The sequence below is a fragment of the Urocampus carinirostris genome, chromosome 1 (assembly GCF_059441175.1).
Source record: "Urocampus carinirostris isolate Australia breed hairy pipefish chromosome 1, RoL_Ucar_1.0, whole genome shotgun sequence".
In the NCBI taxonomy this organism is placed as follows: Eukaryota; Metazoa; Chordata; class Actinopteri; order Syngnathiformes; family Syngnathidae; genus Urocampus; species Urocampus carinirostris.
In genome coordinates this window covers 63,732,145-63,754,580 of record NC_142349.1, presented here as the reverse complement: position 1 = coordinate 63,754,580, position 22,436 = coordinate 63,732,145, and the positions used below count along the sequence as shown (strand labels likewise).

Sequence of the window (22,436 nt, the reverse complement as noted above, 5' to 3'; positions counted from 1 at the left end):
TTTCCACTCAAGTTCTTACATATAGGTTGTACAATTGACTATTTGTGGGGAGGAACAAGTATAAACATCAGCTATCCAAACGGCCAATACCAATACTTCACTCAAGAAACTGGCAGTAATAATTCCAGTAGCAATTATTTCCCTGTGGGTGTTATAATCTACAAATAGAATTTATTTTGGTTATTTTCATGCAATTCTCCAATAATAATAGATACATAAATGCTTAAAATATTCGGAAATACTTCAATAAATAAATACATGGATACTCAAAAAAATCAAAAAATACTTGGGCGGTATACTTGAATAAACAAATACTTCAGTGAATGCGCACATAGATTTTGAAACTACAGCAAATACATATGAGAATAAATGAATACATCTTTAAACGAATACATACATAAACAAATGAATAAGTTGATATATAAATACATGTGTAAGTAAATAAACACTTAAACAATGGACAAATAAATACTTGATTAATATTTAAATTAGTAAATATAGTTTTCTTACCGGAGGTTAGTGAATAAAGCAATATTAAATACATGAAAACTAAATACTAGAATAGATAATAGCTTGAATTAATACGTAAATACTTGAGTCGTACTCTCACTGCTACATCTACTATTCACCTCTACTGGTTTCCTGACTACTTGAGTCAGCTAGGAGTCGAAAAGACATAGGAATGACCAGAGTATTATGACGATTCATACTGAAGAGCTCAAATAAATGAATCAATACTGAAATGAAAAAATACTTAAATAAATGAATGATAAATACTTGAATAAATAAAAACAAACAAATCAATGAAGAAATACATGAAGAAAAGAACACAGAATAAACGCACGCTTCGATAAATGAATCCAAACATGCTGAAATAAATGAATGAATATATTGTATATGTATTTATATGAGGGCTGTTCAAAGTACTTTATTCGTAGTGCAGCTGAGTGCACGTCGCAGCAATATTTCCGTCCACGCAAACTGAAAGTTAGCAGTTGGCGGTTGCAATAGCTCACCTGCTCCGATGACTTTGTATTTGTTCTGGATTTTTATGGGAGCGTAGCACGGCGGCGCAGCAAAGGATCGTGGGAAGCGGGCGTTCCCACCCTGGTAGATGATTAAAGGGCGGGTGTAAACGCAACCTTTGCCTTGGGTTTGGCGGCCTCGCCGGCTACAGGCCTGCATGCGTGGCTCCTCACGTTGGGGCCGTGATGTCATACCGGCCTGACCCCGGCCCGTTTACGAGGGGTGGGCGGATCCATCCAAATTACGATGTTATCGATACTTAGTACTTGTATCGGATCGATACAATTGTCCTGGGGTGGATACTTGGCTCTTTCGCCAATTTCTTCAAAGCGACGCTAATCGAGGTAGCTAGCGCAGCCTTTCTCTCTCACTCCCGGCGCCCTCAGCCACTCCTTGAGTTTATGGCCAGTGATGCAGGAAGATGTGATACTCAAAATTTCGGATTAAAACAGCTTTCTCCTAGTGACGCTTGACACTTAAAAACAATGACGACCAGATGATGAAAGGGCTGTATCTGAGTCAGATCAGGAGGCTTCTTCTCATGCTACTGGTAACCATGGAAATCAGTACTGTACGTTTCATGTTGGGAAGAAAATCCCTGGCTCCGCAAAAATGGCATGGAGAGAGATGGGTGCCAACAGGCTGTACTCGCCCAAGAGTGTTGCCCTGACGACCCTGCCGATGGCCGAGTGTGTAACTGACAGGCACACTTTTAGAAACTCTCCCTTCTCGGCCTGCTGCTGCGTCCTGCCTGCCAGGCAGAAGAGAAGGCCACATTTATGTGCCCACTCCTACCAGAAGCTAAGAATAAGAAAAGCAAACAAGAAGCCCAGCATAGTGTGGACTTTTTTCAGCTACAGAAATGTATAATGTAAGCTTTTAGGCCCGAAAATCGCCTAAAATGGTATTGATGGTAAACTTTTCAAGTCAGTGAAGACCTCCTAAAGCACTCTGCATTTACCCATTCGCACTCACACACCCATACCCAGTCATAGAAGACTCTTAGATGATTATCAAGGGGTTCTTTGCCGAAGAACACTGTGCTATTTAACTTAGAAAAGTCGGGAATTGAACCTACAACCACTCAGTCCCAAGACAAGTCCTATACCTCCTGAGCTACTGCCGCCTCTTGATCAATTCATTCGCTATCAGGCCAGGCTTCTCTTTTACTGTCCACTGCCCGAAGAAATCTGGGGGATGGGGTCCAGCACCCCTACGACCCTACTTCAATAAATGGATAAATAAATACATACCTAAATAAATCAATAAATACTTGTAGGTATACTTTAACAATCAAATACTTTAATAAATGTGTACATAAATATTGGAGTACAGTAAATGCATATGTGAATAAATGAATACATCTTTGAATAAATAAATGCATAAACAAAAAAATGAAGATTAAAAAAATACTTAATTAGTCTATACATAATTATGCAATATTAAATAAATGATAAATACTAGGATACCTTAAAATACTTGACTTAATACTTAAATACTTTAATAAATACATTAATGAATGAATGAATAAATACATTAATTGATTAATAAATATATTCTTGAATAAAGTACTCTCACTGCTAAAGTGCATCTACTATTCACCTCTGCTGGTTTCCTGACTACTTGAGTCAGCTAGGAGTTGATAATACTTGGGAAAGACCAACGTCTTCTGAAGATTTATACTGAAGAGCACAAATAAATGAATTAATACTGAAATGAATAAATACTTGGAGGTAGATCTGGGTTGTGGGGTCCAGCACCCCCATGACCCTACTGAGGATAAGCAGGGGAGATAATGGATGGATGGGTTTGCTTTAGGCTCGGCCCCTCATTTCAAGTTAATTAGTCAGTTCAGGCTGTTTCTAGGATCTATCTTAGCTCAAATTCCGGATGTAATTTGTGTGATACAGTTGTCTGCTACTGTGGCAACACCACTAATTTACTTATAATCAGGAAAAAAGCTCACCCTTTCGGAGAGTAACAACCGAAACCTATACATTATTTATTATTTGCATTTATAATGTTTCATTGCTTTGGTATTGCAAGCTGGCGATATCCTCCAGACTGGACAATTAGCAGCCTATTATTTTCTGGGCTGTGTTGATTACTCTTTATCAGTGTTTAAAACAGTAAAAAAGTGGGCGATGTACCTGTTTTAAGTAACATACCTGTAATCTTCAGCCAATCGCTCTCTTGATTAATGATTGCAATTCCCCTACTAAGTGATAATAAAACACAACGTGGCCCCTATATACCAAAAAAAAGATAATTTGTGTAAACAAGTTTATTTTATTGACCAAATAAACAACACAAACATGTTTTCAGTATCTTTCCCAACTATCAGTAGACTTAGTGTTGTTTATTATACGTAGAAGACTAGAAATTAGAGACAAAATGGGTGAGATCGAACTACCAAAAAACGAATTTAAAAAAAAAAACGTTTTCTGTCCCGTACAAAAGTTGTTATAGGGGTACGGCATTTGAAACGATCAAAACATGTGTAAAATACGGGGAAAATTATAAGTTGACAGGTATGAAATCATGCCATTACAGCCTGGTCATCCTGGAGGGTGGATAACCTCATGAGTGGTCCCTTTTCAAGGTTTCTTCATTTTCCTTATGTTGAGCTTTGATCTCTTTGATCTCCAGCAAAACTAACATCAAATGCGACAGAAACAAAATGAAAAGAAACCCAAACAGCTTGCCAACCTCATTTTTGCCGTTCCATGTATTCCGTTACTCTCCAAACCTGCACAAAATTTTGTCATTTTATTTATATTTAGTTTGAGACTGGGAGGTCGCTGGTTCGCGCCTCGGCCGAGTCATACCTAAGACTTATAACATTGGTAAAATGGCGGCGCCCTCTGTTGGCTGCGGCTGCATCGGCTCGCTACAACGGGTCAGGTGCATCGACATTTCGTTCTGTGTACATTGTTACAAAGAATGACAATACAAAGGAAATTATTATTATTATTTCTTTTGTCTTTTATTAGCATATTCGGTATTGGAGTAATCCAAAAGTCATTGAAAGTAATCAAGTTAAAGTAACCCTACCCAACCCTGCTCATAACCTACATTATCGTTAGGAAAATTAACCCAAAAGTAAACGCGCACGCTTCCTATCTTTCTCACGCTCCTTTCTTAAGCACTGCTGGACCGGTGAGTGAAAGTTGTCTTTGGCAAAACGATTGCAGCTTTCAAACACAATGTGACTCGACTAATAACAATATGTTGTCAGGACCAGAACGGAGACAGGACTCACTTGCATTACGTTTCTCTCAGTTTTATTGGAAGAAAGGAAAGGGTTGCACCCACGATCCGGTGATCGCTAGGCACGGGAAGCAGGTCGCTCTGAACGCGGAAGTGGGATTTCCGTGGCGAGCGATGGCGGTGTCGGGGAGGGAGAAAACGTGTCAGTAGCTGGGGCAGGAGAGCAAAAAACGTGGTCGGGATCGGAAACAAGTCGAAAGCCAGGAGAGGAGAGTAGACGTGGTCAGGATCAAAAAACGGGTCGGAGCCGGGAAACGGACAGGAGCAACAACAGGTGTTGCGAGTCAGGGTCGAAAAAGCTTGCCTAGAGTACACTGGGGTTTGCAGATGGACTGACAACAGGTGACAGATAGATGGGTTTAAATAGTGACAGGGACTAAAAGTCAGGGACAAAAAGAGGTCGTAAGCCGGCTTGGGAGAGCAGACGTGGTCAGGATCAAATCAGGTTGTAGCAGGAGACAGATAGGAGCAAAAATGGGACAGGTGGGAGTCAGGGTCAAAAGAGGCTTGCCTAGTGTTTACTGAGGTTCGCAGACGGACTGACAAAAGGGGACAGGCCGGACTGGGTACAATCAGAGTCCGAGGCAGTTGGCGCCAAAGGAGCGGGCATAGGTGCATCACATCGGTAATCATGACATATGTGACTATTTCATGCTCTGTGACGTTTCTCCCCTGAAACATTTAATGAAAAAAAGTCAGTCGTCGACTGTTTTCTCCAACTTTTTGAAGACGTTGTTTAATGAAAATGACACCAAAAACCCAAGAAAGATTTATTTGTTTAGATATTTAATTTGAATAATCAAAGATGATAAAAAAAGAATCAATAGGAGTGTTGAATCTAAGGGATATTTGGAGTCCTGGTCTCATACAGTAGCAGCTGAGAGCTGGTATGTGCGCCACAGCAGTAAATCATTTTATTTTGTAAGGCCTCTTTCGAAAAACTAAAAATATATTAAATGTCCAGTCGTTTTGTATTTTTCCTGCCCTGTCTTAATATACAAGAAGTTTAAAGATCATCTGTCCCATCATTGTTTTTTTCTGAGTTGTAAAAAAACAATACAATACAGTATTTATACAGTAAACTGCTGAGATGGTGTCCCTGTGCAATGCTCTTTACTGAATTTGTAAAGTCTTCACCCACACAGCTACTTTAAGATAGATGTTACTAGTCTACTAGTGATCCCAAGAGCCAAGAAGAGAACCTCAGGCTCGAGAGCGTTCTCCATTTGGGCCCAGATGTTGTGAAAATTCTGGAAGGGGGATTACCTCGAGGTTTCGTCATTTTCCTCATGTTGAGGTTTTCCTCGTCCTCGTGTAGGTGTTAGATCGGGGGATGGTGTCATAATAGTCTGTAGTTTGCAATAGTCTGTGCAGCCCTTTGAGACTCCTTGTGATAAAGCGTTACACAAAAAAACATGACTTGACTGAGGTTTTGAGTTTTTCCTTGCCCTCGTGTAGGTTTTAGATCGGGGGATGGTGTCGTAATAGTCTGTAGTTTGCAATAGTCTGTGCAGCCCTTTGAGACTCCTTGTGATAAAGCATTACACAAAAAAACATGACTTGACTGAGGTTTTGAGTTTTTCCTTGCCCTCGTGTAGGTTTTAGATCGGGGGATGGTGTCATAATAGTCTGTAGTTTGCGATAGTCTGTGAAGCCCTTTGACACTCCTTGTGATAAAGCGTTACACAAAAAAACATGACTTGACTGTGGTTTTGAGTTTTTCCTTGCCCTCGTGTAGGTTTTAGATCAGGGGATGGTGTAATAATAGTCTGTAGTTTACGATAGTCTGTGCAGCCCTTTGGGACTCCTTGTGATATAGCGTTACACAAATAAACATGACTTGACTGAGGTTTTGAGTTTTTCCTTGCCCTCGTGTAGGTTTTAGATCAGGGGATGGTGTAATAATAGTCTGTAGTTTACGATAGTCTGTGCAGCCCTTTGGGACTCCTTGTGATATAGCGTTACACAAATAAACATGACTTGACTGAGGTTTTGAGTTTTTCCTTGCCCTCATGTAGGTTTTAGATCGGGGGATGGTGTCATAATAGTCTGTAGTTTGCGATAGTCTGTGAAGCCCTTTGAGACTCCTTGTGATAAAGCGTTACACAAAAAAACATGACTTGACTGTGGTTTTGAGTTTTTCCTTGCCCTCGTGTAGGTTTTAGATCAGGGGATGGTGTCATAATAGTCTGTAGTTTGCAATAGTCTGTGCAGCCTCTTGAGACTCCTTGTGATAAAGCGTTACACAAATAAACTTAACTATTACTATATACCAGTAAATGTGAATTCCCGGAAGATGAAATTGTCAACTTTGAAGTTGAAATCGTAAAAGAGAATCCCATAGCGCGTGTGTGAAAGGGAAAAAGCGAGCTTCTTCTTCATTTTTATTTTTACACGGTTAGCGTCTCCGCGGTGCGTGTTTTGTCTGAGAATAGAAGGTCACCGACGGCGTGTGACTTTCCCCTCACCGGTGAGGGAGCCGGCGGTCCAGAGGCCGGCTGACAAAGAGCAGCCTTGGACTCCGCCGACGCTGGTGTACCGTGCTGATAGCGGTGTGCAAGCATGCTAGCTTTTTGTGCGTGTAGGAGAGGTGTGCGCTGATGTTTGCTTGTTGTGTGTGTGTGCAGCTGGGAGACCTTGCAGGACACGTCAAGGTCGTCGTGAGAGGAGAGAGGAGGATGTGCACTCACAAAATAATTGCATGAGAGGCGTCAAGGTTTGGAGAAAAAAATAACCAGGATGGTCTGGAAAAGGAGAAATATGTATGTATAGAAGCATAATATCTTGACATTATATCTTTCTTAACTTGTTTCATCTATCAGGTAATACTGTAATCCTTCGTTAATCGTGGTTAATGGGGACAAAACCCCACGTTTCTATCTTGCATTCTGCTGCCACCCACTCACAGCAATAGTCGACTGGGGATAGTGGATTGCAGCCACAAAAGTGCAGTTTGCATTAGGCATTTCGCAGCGGTATACGTCATCAGCCCGATCCAAAAAGACACAAAACCTCGATCTATTGGCTCCCTGCCTATTGCAATAATCGACGTGATAATTGATAATGGCCACAACCGTGCATTTTATTTTACGTGTGCCTGAACTGTACGCCTCCCAACAAAAGTTCCTTCTGTAAATCCCTTCTCGCAGCTATATGGAATTAGGGATAATGGTGGACAGGGCAGCATAAGTGAGCCACTTGGGTCGAAAATGTGCGTTCTGCTCGGCCACGCATTTGCAGCAATGGGCGACTGGGGATAATGGATCGCGCCTGCATGGGTTCAGTTCATTTTAGACGGAAAGAATGGGGAAAAAAGAGCAGCCACATATTATTTGCTCTTCTGGCCTCCGCTTTTAGCAACAGCCGACTGAATATACTGGATCTCAACCAAAATAATGCAGTTCATTTTGGGCGGCCCACAATGGCGTGCTTCATCAGCCCAAAACCAAAAAATAAATGCGGCCTGCCCAATCCCTGCTCTCAGCACTGGGCGAACAGGGATAATGTATGGCAGCTGCATGGGTGCTGTTCATTTAATGCGGAACGAATGGCAAAAATTAGTCGCAACGCATGGTGAAAATTTGCTCTCTCAGCACCGGCTTTCAGCAATAGTCAACTGGGGATAATTGCAGAGAGAGTGAGAAAAAAAGGGAGACATAAAAAGAGAGAAAGAACAAGAGAGACAGAGAAAAGGAGAAGGAAAGAGAGAGAGAGGAAAATAGAGAACAACAAAAGGGGATCGCAGCACAAATCATGCATTTCGTTTGAAGCCGGCCAGGATACTCTTCTGCCAGTATCGGATTGGGGATATTGGATCGCAGCCACACGAGTACAGTCTATTCTTGGCTGAAATACCATAATGTAGCAGCAATATTTCATGAAGGATAATGGGTCACTACTGCAAGAGTGCAATTCATTTTAAGTAGACTGAATGGAAAAAAAGAGCCACCACACTTCACACAAATTTGGTCTGCAAGCCTTTTCACTCAGCAATAGCTCACTGGGCATAATGGATCGCAATTGAAACATCGCAGTTCATTTTAAGTTCGGCCCAAGGTGAAGGGTCCGTGTAAACGCCGTTCTCTCTTTTTGGTATTTTCATACGCGGGTGATTCTTCACCGATGTGAGGGAACACAGTCGACTTGTTTGCAATGCAAATGAAGTTGCTCACGTCACCTTGCTTTCAATTCAACCCGTTTCATAAAAACCTGCAAGATCGCAACAAGCCAAAAACATCAGGTTAGCAGCCGTTTTCGAAGTATAAATTGAATTGCACCATCGGCGCCGCAACTTAGCCCTGGTCTAAATTAGTCTCCTCCTCCAAATGCTTGTCGACGAACAGGGTTGAGTAGGGTTACTTTAACTTTACTTTTGGATTATTCCAATACCAAATATGCTAATAAAAGACAAAAGAAACTAAATATGAATACAATGAGGACTCACAACACGTGGTAAGCTTTCTCTCCTGGCTTTGATCTCTTTGATCTCCGGCTAAACGAACATAAAATGCGACAGAAACCAAATGAAAATAAATCTAAACAGCTTGCCAACATCATTTTTGCCAATCCATGTGTTCCGTTACTCCCCAAGCCTGCACAAAATTTTGTAATTTTATTCCTATTTAGTTTCTTTTGTCTTTTATTAGCATATTTGCTATTGGAGTAATCCAAAAGTAATTGAAAGTAATCAAGTTAAAGTAACCCTACCCAACCCTGCTGACAAATGGCCTTTTCTTCCTTGCAGTATGACGTCACCAAATGTTGCTATCATACACATTTGATTTTCCATCAAATTTGACATTTTGCTAATTGTTTCTATATTCGATTTGATGAAATTGTCATTTCAAAAATCGTTAACCTGAACGTTGACCAAAGTATCGAATAAAGGGGATCAATTTAAAAGTTTATTTTGAAAGAAGGCTGAAACTCGTGCTGATGATCAAATCCTAGTTCGTAACTACCGTAATTTCCGGACTATAGAGCGCACCTGATTATAAGCCGCACCCACCACATTTAAAGAGGATAACCACTTTTGTACTTATACAAGTCGCACCTGTATATAAGCCACATGCGCCCACATTAAAACATGTAACACAATCACGAAATTAACCCAAACCCGATTTTGAGTCCCGCAATTGTAACTGAGGGGTTTTTAAGGGTTATTGTTCTATCTTCGTTATTCATTATCCATTATCCGTTATCGGTCAGTTCATAATACGCTACAAAGCTTAGGAGCCGGGACACTTACTCTTAGCCAAAAGGCCAAGCTAAGGTCCTAGCCCTAAAGCCTTGCTGCGATCATTGCGAATGCACCGTTCCCGGAGGTACTGCAATACCGGGCCGATGCGTGGAGCGGACAGAGCAAGCTCCTATTCCATCTCCGGATTGCAAAAATCAAAGATCATGGCAAAAGGCCAAGCTAAGGCCAAGCTAAGGACCTAGCATCAAGGACCTAGCATCAAAGGCCAAGTAAAAGGCGAAAGATTTATTCAAAATGAAGAGAAACAAGAGTAACTGATATGAAGTACACAGTCCAAAATCAACAGCCGGCAAATTGAACGTAAAATGATACCGGTACTTAAGATATGACGCAGACCTGCAGAGTCCGGGTACCGTTGAAAATAATCCAAGGAGAAAAAAAAAGTATATTTCCAAAGGTAAGGGTGGGAAAAATATATATCCACTATTGTCCGCTGCGTCCACAAACACGTCTCACCTTTACTCCACTTTCCATCCGCCCCCGTTGTATTCGCCCGTTCTTTTTGATTCGCCCGTGGAAAACATATCAGAATAAGTCTCTAAAATAAATACATTACAACAATATACAGTTGCAAATACATATTATACATGGTTACACATATTTACAAAGAAAGACAGTACTCAAAGCTTTAATAATAATATTATAACTTTCATCCCAAACCGTGTCTGTGAAGGGTACAAAACGCTACTAGGAACACGCTCGCAACACAAGGAAACGGCTCTGTTAAAAAAAAAAATACGGTACTTGTAAAAATCATGGTAAACCGTGCTCATCTTCCTCCTTATAACTGACGTCATCAAAGTCGTCTTCCCCAGTATGGGAAAGAGACTTTGTCATATAGACGTCGTCCTTTATACACACTCGCATATACTCCACCGGTCTAAATCTTACCTTTTGTGCTCGAGCGGCGCTGGCGGCCGTTAGAAAAATTACATAAATTGGCCGCATCACTAAATAAGCCGCAGGGTTGAAAATTTGGGAAAAAAGTAGCGGCTTATAGTCCGGAATTTACGGTAGTTAAATGTTGTATTTAAGCAATAAGCTATGGGTACTTTATTTACTTTTTGGATGTTTAACTTGCAGTCAGATATATTTGTTCAGATATTTATAAAACTATTTCAAATAAATGTTTATAACTGGGGTTTATTTTATAAGAGGGATTACCAACGGACCGGTTCTGAAAATTGATCGCCAGAGATGGCTCATTGTGATTTTCCAGGAAAATTCACATGATTATGTGGTTGAACCTTCTAGAATTATAACCTGGTAATAACATAGTAATAAAATAGTAATAACATGATGTGTTATTTTTAGAAACACATATCAAACTTCTTCAAAAATGAGAAAAAATGAGAAAGAGAGAGCAGAGATGTGAGAGAAAAAGACAAAAAGGATGAGAGAAGAGAAAAGGAGAACGATTAAGAGACAAAGAGAGAAAAAAGGAGTGAGCATAAGAAAAAAGAAAGACAAAGAAAAATAGAAATAAAAAGATGAATGAATTGAGAAAGAGTCACATGGATAAAAAAGAGAATAAGAATGAGAGAAGAGAAATAGAGCAAAAAGAGACAAAGATAGAGAAAAATAGTGAGTGTAAGAATAACATAGTAATAACATAGTAATAACATGATGTGTTATTTTTAGAAACACATATCAAACTACCGGTACTCTCAAAATAAAAAATAATGAGGAAAAAATGAGAGAGAGAGAGCAGAGATGTGAGAGAAAAAGAGAGAAAGGGATGAGAGAAGAGAAAAGGAGAACGATTAAGAGACAAAGAGAAAAAGGAGTGAGCATTAGAAAAAAGAAAGACAAAGAAAAATAGAAAGAAAAAGATGAATGAATTGAGAAAGTCACATAGATAAAAAAGAAAATAAGAATGAGAGAAGAAAAACAGAGCCAAAAGAGACAAAGATAGAGGAAAAATAGTGAGTGTAAGAATAACACAGTAATAACATAGTAATAACATGTGTTATTTTTAGAAACACATATCAAACTACTCTCAGCATCAAAAAAGTGCTTGCAACCTATTCTTTATAATCATATCTACTTATATATTTATTACCTATATACACTGTATATATGTATTACACATTATTCTGCATTGTACTTACTCCATCCAATGCCGCGTTTTTCTTCGTCCCCCCTTCGTTTTTGTGTACTTTAGCACTCGGCAGACGTCGTGTTTGCAGATTCTGAGAATAGAATAAACTTGAAAATACCCGAGCAGCAGCTGCCTGAGCGCTGTGTGTTGACTTTACGTGGCCAGGTCTCACCGTTCTGGTCAGGCATATCAGCATGTAGAATAACCTTTAAGAGTCTTTTTTTTTTACAGTACAAAAGAAGGAATTTTTTTTTTCCAATGGAGCCAAAGTCACGTCCATGCTGATAATCTGATAGGAATGAAAGAAAGAGGGGAAAGGAGAATTAGTACTGGGTTCCAGGAGGTCGGGGTACGGCACATAGTCAGGCTGGGGGATGTATAGTACGTTGAAATCATTCTAAATATATAATAATATTTGATTAAATAAAGCTATGTATAGAAAAATTAATTTCAAAAACTGAAGTAGCCTCAACTGGTTTGAGCTATTATCGTCCTTTTGTTTTGCTAGGCTCTGGTCAGAGGTTTTGGTATCGGCTACCGTGTTTACTTGAACTGTTAGAAAACAGACTTGTGCGTGGCGCCACTAAAGTGTAAATAAAAAGAAGTTAGCTCTGAAGCAAAGAGGCCAAAAAGAGAACCCTTGGCACATGTTGGACAGCGAAAGATATGAGGGCGTCTAAAAAAACATTGATTTGGCTGGTCAGTCCCATTGTTTATTATGCTGTGTCTCATGCTTTCACACAGAGAGAGAGAGAGAGAGAGAGAGAGAAGAGAGAGAGAGAGAGAGAGAGAGAGAGAGAGAGAGAGAGTATAAGAACGAGAGAGTGAGAACGAGAGAGAGAGAGAAAGAAACATAGTGAGAGAGAGGGAGAGAGAAAGAGAAACACAGTGAGAGAGAGAGAGAGAGAGAGAGAGAGAGAGAAACACAGTGAGAGAGAGAGAGAAAAGTGACATACACAGTGAGAAAAAGACACATAGGAAGAGAGAGACACAGTGAGAGAGAGAGAGAGAGAGAGAGAGAGAGAGAGTGAGAACGAGAGAGAGTGAGAACGAGAGAGAGAGAGAGAAACACAGTGAGAGAGAGAGAGAGAGAGAGAGAGAGAGAGAAACACAGTGAGAGAGAGAGAGAGAAAGTGACATACACAGTGAGAAAAAGACACATAGGAAGAGAGAGACACAGTGATGGAGAGAGAGAGAGAGAGAGAGAGAGAGAGAGAGAGAGAGAGAGAATGAGAACGAGAGAGAGTGAGAGAGAGAGAGAAACACAGTGAGAGAGAGAGAGAGAGAAACACAGTGAGAGAGAAAGAGAAAAGTGACATACACAGTGAGAAAAAGACACATAGGAAGAGAGAGACACAGTGAGAGAGAGAGAGAGAGAAACACAGTGAAAGAGAGAGAGAGAGAGAGAGAGAGAGAGCGAGAGAGAGAGAGAGAGAGACACAGTGAGAGAGAGAGAGAGAGAGAGAGAGAGAAAGTGACATACACAGTGAGAAAAAGACACATAGGAAGAGAGAGACACAGTGAGGGAGAGAGAGAGAGAGAGAGAGAGAGAGAGAAAAAAACAGAGAGAAAAAAAAACGATAATGTGGAGCAAAATAAACAGAGAAAAAGAGAGGGAGAGAGAGAAAGTGGGAGAGACCAGAGAGAGAGAAAGAGAGAAAGAGAAATATAGAGTGAGAGGGAGAGAGAGAGAGATAGAGAGAAAGAGACTGACGAGAGAGAGAAAAAATGACGGACAGACAGAAAGAGAAAGAGAGAGGCAGAGAGGGAGGAGTACATGAGGAGTGAAATAGAGAGGAAAAAAATGACAAAGAGAGAGAGGTAGAGAGAGCGGAATATGAAGAGACTGACGAGAGAGAAAAAATGACAAAGATGTAGAAAAAAAAAGGGAGAGAGAGAACCCCCCTCCCCCCTCCCCCCACCATTATAGAGGTTCTACCCTGATCCTGGACTGGTTTTATGCTGGAGAAACACAAAAAATGGAGGCGTCTCCTCACCTTTGAACCGGTAAGCATCCTCAGCGTTTTTACGGGCGGAGGATGAAGGTCACGGAAGGCGAGCCGGGGATGTTGAAAAGGGAGGAGGAGGAGGAGGAAGCTGTGCTCCCAGGAAGGCCGCGTTCCAACATTAGACGAGCGCTACAAACACCTGGCGGGATTCCTACCTGGAACTAAGGTCACGGGGAGTCTCAAGAGCGCCCGCCGCTAATCAGTAACTGCGTTATATGGCCGCGTTAATGGTTAACGTGGCCCCGGGACGCCCGGCCCCCCCACCACCGGCACCTGCGGACCCCTCCCCGAAAAAAACATCCCCCCCACCCCCCGAGTGTTGAGCGGGCCCGCTGCAGTCGGAATGCCCCAAAACAGGGGGGTGGAATTGTTTGAGATGGGGGGGGCCACATCCTAGAAAAAAACTCTCACAGTGGCTAGACTAGGTTAAAGAGATAGAGAGGAAGAAAGAGAGAGGGAGAGAGAGAGCGAGAAAAAACAGAAAGGAAAGGGACACATAAAGAGAGAGAACAAGAGGACAGAGAAAGAGGGAAGAAAAAAAGGAGGAAAATCAAGAGAACAAGAGGACAGAGAAAGAGGGAAGGAAGGAGAGATTAAAAGGGAGAGAACAAAAAAGACAGAGGAATAGAGGGTATGAGAGAGAGAGCAAAAGAGAGATAACGAGAAAAAGAGAGGGAAGGAAAGACAGAGGGAAAAAAACAGAAAGGAAAGGGACACAAAGAGTGAGAACAAGAGGACAGAGAAAGAGGGAAGGAAATAAAGAGAGGAAAATAGAGAGAACAAGAGCATAGAGAAAGAGGGAAGGAACAAGAGATTAAAAGGGAGAGAACAAGGAAGGCAGAGAAATAGAGGGTATGAGAGAGAAAGAAAAAGGGAGATAGAGAGAAAAAGAGAGGGAAGGAAAGAGAGGGAGGGAGAGAGAAAGAAAAAAAACAGAAAGGGACACAAAGAGAGAACAAGAGGACAGAGAAAGAGGGAAGGAAAGAGAGAGAACAAGAGGACAGAGAAAGGAAAATAGAGAGAACAAGAGCACAGAGAAAGAGGGAGGGAAAGAGAGAAGGAACAAGAGAGATTAAAAGACAGTGAACAAGGGGGACATAGAAATAGAGAGATAGAGGGTATAGGAGAGAGAGAAAAAGGAGATAGAGAGAAAAAGAGCGGGAAGGAAAGAGAGAGAGAGGGAGAAAAACAGAAAGGAGAGGGACACAAAGAGAGAGAACAAGAGGACAGAGAAAGAGAGAAAAATAGAGAGAACAAGAGCACAGAGAAAGAGGGAAGGAACGAGAGAGATTAAAAGACAGTGAACAAGGAGGACAGGAAAATAGAGAGATAGAGGGTATAGGAGAGAGAGAAAAGGGAGATAGAGAGAAAAAGAGAGGGAAGGAAAGAGAGAGGGAGAAAAACAGAAAGGAAAGGGACACAAAGAGAGATAACAAGAGGACAGAGAAAGATGGAAGGAAAGAAAGAGGAAAATAGAGAGAACAAGAGGACAGACAAAGAGGGAAGGAAAGAGAGAAGGAACTAGAGATTAAAATAGAGTGAACAAGGAAGACAGAGATATAGAGATAGGGGATATGAGATAGAGAGAAAGGGGAGAGAAAAAGAGAGAAATGGTAAATGGAGAAAGGGAGGGGAATAGAAAGAGAAAGATTGAAAAGAGAAAGAACAAGACAGAAAAAAGATGGAAATAAAGAGGGTAAGAAATTGAGAGAGAGAGCAGAGATGTGAGAGGAAAAGAGAGAAAAAGGATGAGAGAAGAGAAAATGAGAAGGATAAAGAGAGAAGAGCGTAAGAAAAAAGAAAGAAAAAGAAAAATAGAAGCAAAGAGAAAAATAAATTGAGAAAGAGAGTCACATAGACAAAAGAGAAAAAGAATAATAGGAGAAAAAGCAAAAAGAGACAAAGATAGAGACAAATAATAAGTCTAAGAAAGTGAGGAAAAAAAGAAAGAGTGAAATAGAGAAAAAACAAGAGAAAGAAAAAAAGAAAAGACAAGGTAAAAAAAGAGAAAAAATCCAGCTCCAGTTGCTTTGCAAGTAGCACCTAGCTTCTGTGACATCAAACAGACACATTTAAAAGTGCAGCTCATGCTTCTCTTGTGCTCCTCTCAGCATTGTCTTGCAGGCCGGATCAAATCCCTCGGCCGGCCGCATCCTTCGCACCTGCGTCAAAAAAATATGAAAGGAAAATTCAGAAGCCCCCAGATCAGTCCACTTTCCACCTAATTCGACTTCTTCTTCGTGTTGCGCAAAAGGTATCGACGAATCAAAATTGACCCGGATAAATAAATACAGGAAGTTCAAAATCCTCCACCAGGAGGTCATCACAACCTTTATGACCACTTGTGTTGAAATTCCGGTTGCCATGTTAGCCAAAAACCTCCTTTGGGCCTTTTTGTGGGATTGTTTTTGTGTATCAGGAAACAAAATAACCCAAATTTTTTCAATATTTTACTCTAGGGTGGAGAAAAGGATGTCGATATTCGAAGGGCAGTTCCCCCTACCCCCTTCACAATAAAATTACCGATATTTTCAAAGAAATAGCATAAAAACCTCAGATTGCAGCAATTAGCGTTAGGAGATAATGGATCGTTGGATATTTCAAATACCGACACCAGCAGTATATAGGTGTCGTATTAGCAGGGTTGGGTAGGGTTACTTTAACTGGATTACTTTTAATTACTTTTGGATTACTCCAATACCAAATATGCTATTAAAAGACAAAATAAACTAAATATGAATAAAATTATTAAAGTTTGTGCAGGCTTGGGGAGTAACGGAATACACGGAAAGGCAAAAATGATGTTGGCAAGCTGTTTGGATTTATTTGCATTTCGTTTCTGTCGCATTTTATGTTCGTTTTGCCGGAGATCAAAGAGATCAAAGCCAGGAGAGAAAGCTTACCACGTGTTGTGAGTCATCATTTGATTCATATTTAGTTTCTTTTGTCTTTTATTAGCATATTTGGTATTGGAGTAATCCAAAAGTAATTAAAAGTAATCAAGTTAAAGTAACTCTACCCAACCCTGCGTATTGTAGACACTGTCCCTTTAAGTCAGGGGGTGTCCAAGTCAAAAGGACGGAGGGCAATGCTAGACAATACTAAAGCGGTTAAGTGCTAAAGCTAAATATGTGCTCATTTCATGCTAACAACAGCCCAAAACAAAGAAAAGTAGTACCTAAAATGAGAAAAAGTTATGATTTCTTTACTCTGAAATCCTGTACAAGTCGCCAAAAATCCCAACCCAAGACCTAAATAAATTAAATACTGTTCTTTTGGTTTATTTTGAAAGGTTAAACACTGAAGTTTCATCCCAAAGCTGCTAACATTGAGTCATCTGAATTGTAGCACACATAAATAGAAGGTTTTTATTCTCACCTGAATTTATTTTGCAATTCCATGCCTGCAGAAGAGTGTAGCCCTCTGCAACTGGGCCCATTTTTAGACATTGTGAAAGAGTTGTGATGGTTTGACTTTTCTTTTCAGAAGTCAATCACTGATTGTGTACACTTGCGCGGGATGATCGCTCGTGAAAATTAATCCGGAGTTACATTGCCAGGGTCAATTTTCGGCTCCAAGGTTAAAGGTAGGTTACGGTGTTTTTTTAAAAAGGCCATTTTGAGAGGACCAGTTTACAGCTTCAAAACCTCTGCAACTGGGCCCATTTTTAGACATCGTGAAAGAGTTGTGATGGTTTGACTTTTCTTTTCAGAAGTCAATCACTGATTGTGTACACTTGCGCGGGATGATCGCTCGTAAAAATCAATTCAGAGTTACATTACCAGGGTAGTATTTCGGCACCAAGGTTAAAGGTAGGTTACGGTGTTTTTTTAAAAAGGCCATTTTGAGAGGACCAGTTTACAGCTTCAAAACCTCTGCAACTGGGCCCATTTTTAGACACCGTGAAAGAGTTGTGATGGTTTGACTTTTCTTTTCAGAAGTCAATCACTGATTGTGTACACTTGCGCGGGATGATCGCTCGTGAAAATTCATCCGGAGTTACATTGCCAGAGTCAATTTTCGGCTCCAAGGTTAAGTTATATTTCATGTTGACAATATTTGTGTATTGTTTGTTATTGCAACATCCGTTGCAGCCTGGCCCTCCTGGAAGGGGATTACCTTATGTGCGGTCCCTTCTCAAGGTTTCTTTATTTTCCTCATGTTAAGGTTTTTGAGGTTTTCCTTGCCCTCATGTAGGTTTTAGATCAGGGGATGGTGTAACGATAGTCTGTGGTTTGCAATAATCTGTGGTCTGTGCAGCCCTTGGGATTAAGGGTGTCACAAATAAACATCCATCCATTATCTGCACCGCTTATAGTAGGGTCGCGGGGGTACTGGAGCCCATCCCAGCTATCTTCGGGCAGTGGGCAGGGGACACCCTGAACTGGTTGCCAGCCAGTCGCAGGGCACACAGGGACAGAAAATTTGCTCGCTCATTAGCACTTAAAGACAATTCGAACCGGCCAATTCACCGGAAATGCATGTTTTTGGAATGTGGGAGGAAACCGGAGCGCCCGGAGGAAACCCACGCAAGCACGGGGGAGAACATGCAAACTTCACACAGGAGGTTCGATCTCATGACCTCAGAACTGTGCCGCACACACGCTAACCACTGCACCGCCGTGCTGCCACAACAAATAAACATGACTCGACATAAACAAACAATAAGATGAGGACTACAAATGTCGAGCTACAGCAGCACCCCTGCAGGACCCAAACGGAACTGCGTCTGTTAAATCCAACCTGGTTGCTTGTAAACCCACGGGCTAAATTCCGGTGCGGCTTGTACAAAGACAAAGTCGAGTTTTTCCCTAAATTTCTGCGTGCGGCTTTTATTCAGGTGCGGCTTTTAATCAGCTGCAGTCTGACAGCCGGAATTTAGGTAGGCATTTGTGTGCGCAGTGCAAATAAATCCGAGAGACACAAAAAAAAAGTCTGCTAATGCGTCTTTCTGCACTTTAATAGTTATTTGATAAGAGAATACGAGTAGATAGGGCGCCGACGAGACTTATCTGCCCGAGCGGATGCCAGCTTGATAAAGGGGCGGCGGGGTCGGATGCCCGGTAGCCGGTGGCGGAGGGGGAAACACTCGTGCTGCTCCAAGGCCGCTCATCTTGTAATAATTGATAAGCTGCTTACATTAAACAAGCAACAATTGAGCGCACATTTGTTGACACTCACCAGCAATACTGATAGGCCCTCTCGGGTGCCCGGAGACCGCCTGATTGAAAGCGTGGCGACGGGCGGGAGGGAGACCGGGTGCATTGTGGGTACTAAAAAGGTACAAGGGGGGGGAAAATCTTGAAATGTTTTTGATCTAATTTGAATTTTTTTTAGCGCGTCTGTGGAACAGTGCTGAGGTTCAAATCCAGCTACCAGCCTTCCTGTGCGGAGTTTGCATGTTCTCCCCGTGTTTGCATGGGTTTCCCTCCAAATTTCGATGCATTTCAGGTAATTTGGCTGATTTGATTTTTCCCTGAGTGAGTTGTCTGTGGTTAGCGCGTGTGCAGCACAGTTCTGAGGTCATGAGATCGAACCTTCCTGTGTGGAGTTTGCATGTTCTCCCTGTGCTTGCGTGAGTTTCCTCCGGGCACTCCAGTTTCCTCCCACATTCCAAAAACATGCATGTCAGGTTAATTGCTCAGTCCAAATTGTCCCTAGGTGTGAATGAGCGAGTGAATTGTCCGTCTCTGTGTGCCCTGCGATAGGCTGACAACCAGTTCAGGGTGTCCGCTGTCCACTTCCTGAAGATAGCTGGGATGGGCTCCAGCACCCCCGTGACCCTACTGAGGATAAGCAGTGCAAATGATGGATGGATGGAGTCGTCTGTCCCCTGTGTGCCCTGCGACTGGCAGGCAACTAGTTCAGGGTGTCCCCTGCCCACTGCCCGAAGACAGCTAGGATGGGCTCCAGCACCCCCGCGACCCTACTGAGGATAAACGGTGAACTCAATCGAAATTACCTAATTTAATACAATACAATTATTCTATTGTACCCTGGTCCTCCTGGAAAAAGGATTACCTCATGTGCGGTCCCTTCTCAAGGTATCTTCATTTTCCGCATGTTGAGGTTTTGGAGTTTTTCCTTGCCCTCATGTAGGTTTCAGATCAGGGATGGGGTAATAATAGTCTGTAATAGTAGTCTGTGGTTTGCAATAATCTGTGCAGCCCTTTGAGACTCTTTGTGATTAAGGGCTATACAAATAACATGACTTGACTTGACTTCTTATTTTCCTTTTTTGAGTTTTCCCTTGCCCGCATGTTCGTTCAAGATCAGGGGTTGGTGTCATTGTAGTCCTTTGAGACATCTTGTGATTGAGGGCATCACAAATAAACATGACTTGACTTTAAAAAAAAATTTATTTAAATAAAAAAATAAACATATTTAAATATTAAAAAACTCCAAAATAGCCGAAAATACAAAAATATTTGGTAAATTTATAGAAACTCGGTTTCTATAAATGAAAAACAAGTTTAGTATACTGTACTACCTCTTTAAACAAACATATTTGAATAATAACACAATAATAACTTAGTCATAAGCAGTGTGAGGGCTACTGAAATCTCCTGTCATGTAAAAGCAAAAAATCCCTATTTTCCTGGATAACATTTTCCTTGTATTAGAATATACAAAATGGGTTGGACATATTGTGACAACGAAATTGGACGTGGCACTCCAGGTTCACATTTCACAGTAAGGATAAAAGAAAACAAAGAAGATAAAGGAACAAAGCCGCACAAAGAGCGGAGAATTGCGGAAGGGAAGCAAATAAATCAAAAGGGGAGTCAAAACGAAGCTCGGCTCCACGACTAATTCTATTGGCGGTTTTACGGGTCGTCCTACTAACGCGATCAAAGTCCCGTTGACGCCTCAGAGGGCCTGATCATTAACGAGATCATTCGCGTAATGACCCAGTTGACGCATACAGTGGAGCTGATCGGCAACGTTGGAAAGAAAGCCTCGAGAGTTGCCGTAATATCATACGATTTGTACTGTATAATCACACAAAGAAATCGGTAAAAAAATCATGCATTTTGATTTCTGGATTTTTCTTTTTAGTTTATCTCTCTCAAAGTGGACATGCACCTAAAATAAAAATTTCAGACCCCTCCATGACTTCTAGGTGGGAGAAATAGCAAAATAGCAGGGTGTTCAAATACTTGTTTTCAGCGCTGTACGTTTAAAGATTCAAAATTAGACATTTATTTTCACTGAAAACTATATTGAGCTCTACAAGGGAAGATGCAGCGTAGCAATTTGTTTACATATAAAATCCTGGTGGATTCATATAAGAATATAGTAAACCCAGGGTTACAGCATGCCGTGTGAATAGCATGCAGTTCAGAGTGTCCCCTGCCCGAAGATACTTAAGATGGGCTCTAGCACACCCGTGACCCTGGTGTTGATAAGCGGTGCAGAAAATGGAAAACCTTACAATGTTTTCACTTTATAATGTGGAATAAGAGGTTATTTCAACCCTTCGCGACGGAATTTTACCCACCATGCAAAATCGACAACAAAATCAACAAATTATATATCTAAGATGCCCAATTCTGCTACTAGGTTTGAGTCATGGCTTCATTAAGAGACCAATATAGTGTAGGCTGAACTCTTTCCCTTAATGCTCCATTTTATATCTTTTTGTTCAGTTGATATTCTCGTGTAACAAACAAAATTTGTTTAGCTAAATGTGTGAATTATAACCTTATCTTCTTTGTTCCTTTATCTTCTTTGTTTTCTTTTATCCTCACTGTTAAATGTGAAACTGGAGTGCCATGCCCAATTTCGTTGTCACAATATGTTCAACCCATTTTGTGACAATGACAATAAAGGTATATTCTATTCTATTCTATTCTATTCTATTCTATTCTATTCTATTCTATTCTATTCTATTCTATTCTATGGGTGCCTAGACTTGCAGTGATGCTAAAGACAGAATCAAGCTAAGGAACCCATGCTAAGGAATATGGAAGTAACCGTTTGATTATTACTGTACGACAAATATTTTCGCATTCAAAAATGTCGAGGCGCACCGTAGGTTGAAATGATTAAAAATTATTCAATTTTCATTTAATTTTTAAACCTTTTTAAAATGTCAATTTAAGCTTTTCTTATAGTTTGTGAAATAATACAGCAGAATCATTTTTGTTAGTAATTTTGCTGTAATTTGGGATTTCATTACATCATTACCCCGTTTTTCAAGTTTTACATAATATTTTTTCCCAGAAAAATAGGAAATACATAGAGCAAAAATATTTTTTTGTTGTTGATAAAAACGTAAAATAACAAAATAATAATTGAACAAAAAATGTTTTGCGGGGCAATCTTAAAACAGCTTCATTAAAAATCGTTTTTGAATATGTGTCTCTCTCGTACCTCCTGAGCAGATAATTAGTGTATAAGAAAATATATAAAGATTTAACTCCTCTGAATTAAATGTTGAAGTACCCTTGGGCAAGACACTGAACCCCCAAACCCCTCATAAGCATTGGGAGCCTCACATGGGCGTGTGTGTGTGTGTGTATGTGAATAGGTAAGTATGAAGCATGTTGTAAAGCGTTTTGGGAGGTCTCAAGTGACTTAAAAAACGTTATATCAATGTAGACTATTTACCATTACCTTTGAATAAGTTCCCTTTTACTGATATGGATGAGAGTTAGTTACTTTGTTGATCCCTGGAAATAAAAAACAATGGCGTCTTTTTTTATTCGCCAAGATAAAATTGGACAATTTCCTGTGGCACACTAAACAAGTTCTCACGGCACACTAG

At 40.8% G+C, this 22,436-nt stretch overlaps 1 long non-coding RNA gene and 1 pseudogene across 1 annotated transcript; both read right to left on the bottom strand.

Annotated features, from left to right (window-relative positions):
- Nucleotides 1–9,598: 9,598 nt before the first annotated feature.
- Nucleotides 9,599–9,719, bottom strand: LOC148376528 (U2 spliceosomal RNA; annotated as a pseudogene).
- A 1,987-nt stretch (nucleotides 9,720–11,706) lies between these two features.
- Nucleotides 11,707–13,899, bottom strand: LOC148376527 (uncharacterized). Its single transcript, XR_015847098.1, has 3 exons — nucleotides 13,655–13,899; nucleotides 11,830–11,946; nucleotides 11,707–11,748 (listed from the first exon to the last, which is right to left on the bottom strand). It is a non-coding gene; the product is annotated as an uncharacterized LOC148376527 (long non-coding RNA).
- Nucleotides 13,900–22,436: the final 8,537 nt, after the last annotated feature.